At 37.1% G+C, this 1236-nt stretch overlaps 1 non-coding gene across 1 annotated transcript; it reads right to left on the bottom strand.

Moving 5' to 3' along the window:
- Nucleotides 1–390: 390 nt before the first annotated feature.
- LOC117284091 lies at nt 391–505 on the bottom strand. The gene has a single exon (XR_004515162.1). It is a non-coding gene; the product is annotated as a U5 spliceosomal RNA (small nuclear RNA).
- Between the last annotated feature and the right edge of the window lie 731 nt (nt 506–1236).

Below are 1236 nucleotides of genomic sequence, written 5' to 3'. Positions count from 1 at the left end.
CTCAGGGCCTGGAACGTGGGGGAAGTACTCAGTGCCATCCCCTCATTGAAGGGGATTTTTTTACTGCCTTCGTGATCACTGTCCATAGCAACTTCATTTTTAAATTCGTAAATAATCTTTACTATACTACTGCATGCTCAAATCAAAAAATATGGAAAATGCATAACAGGATAAAGAAAAAAACATTCATAATCTTTCCTTAACAAAACCAGCTTTTAACAATCTGATCTCTTATCTTTCTAGCTCCCTTTTTCTATGATATGCGTTATATATATATACTTTTTATATGTTGCTTTTTTTTCACTTTGTATTGTGTTAACTATTTTCCCACGCCATTAGGTAAATAACTTTTTTAAAGGGGTTATTCTATCTTTTTAAAACCACATTGTTAGCCCTGTGAACACAAGGCCTCAACAAATTAGGTTAAGACTCAGAATTCGTCCTCTCCACAGAAATCTTTAGTAAAAGTGAAAGATTTATACGATCTGAAGATAAACCGGAGTATCAAAATATAACTTTTAATGTCAATACATTAGTCAATTACATGGTTGTTACACCATTTCTTTTATTTTATTTCTCCATTTTGGACATTAAGGTTAATTCCAGTTTTCACACTATAACTAATATAGCAATGGGCATTCTTATAGAGAAATCTTTATACCCTGATGAATTCTTTAGAATACATTCTTATATGTGGAATTTTTTTTTTGATGCCAGAGATCAAACTCAGTACCTTGTGCTTGCCGGGCAGGCGGTGGGCACCACTGAGCTAAATCCCCAGCCCAAGATGGAATTATTGATGTCAAAGGGTAGAAACATTTTTAAGGCTGTTGATAAGTATTATCAGAATGCCTTCCAGAAAGTGCTGTTAATTGACACTTCTTCCAACAGCATGTGAGAGTGTCCTGCTTGGTCATTCTTCAAACCTTCCCAAGCGGTATGGATTTATTGTTTTAATTTGCATTTCCTTGATGACTTGTGAATGTCAACTTCTTTTCATACTTTAACCTTACTTGTGCTTCTCTAGAATGCCTGTGTGCAGGAAATGAGCTGGAAGAAACCCCTTTCCTCTCAGTGGAAATGCTTTTGCTGTTGCTGGAGTCCTTGGGGCTGACTTTTCTAGATACTTCCTACTAGAGGAGCCAAGATACAGAATGTGTGTGGAGAGCTACGGATCAGATTCTTCCAGCCCAAGGATGGCACCTCCGTTTCAGGGGAACTTGGTTACCTCTGCAG

The sequence above is a fragment of the Fukomys damarensis genome, unplaced genomic scaffold (genome assembly GCF_012274545.1).
Source record: "Fukomys damarensis isolate Sample0158 unplaced genomic scaffold, DMR_v1.0_HiC HiC_scaffold_33, whole genome shotgun sequence".
Taxonomy (NCBI): Eukaryota; Metazoa; Chordata; class Mammalia; order Rodentia; family Bathyergidae; genus Fukomys; species Fukomys damarensis.
Note: the sequence above shows the minus strand (reverse complement) of the source record. Positions and strands in the feature narration are given on the sequence as shown.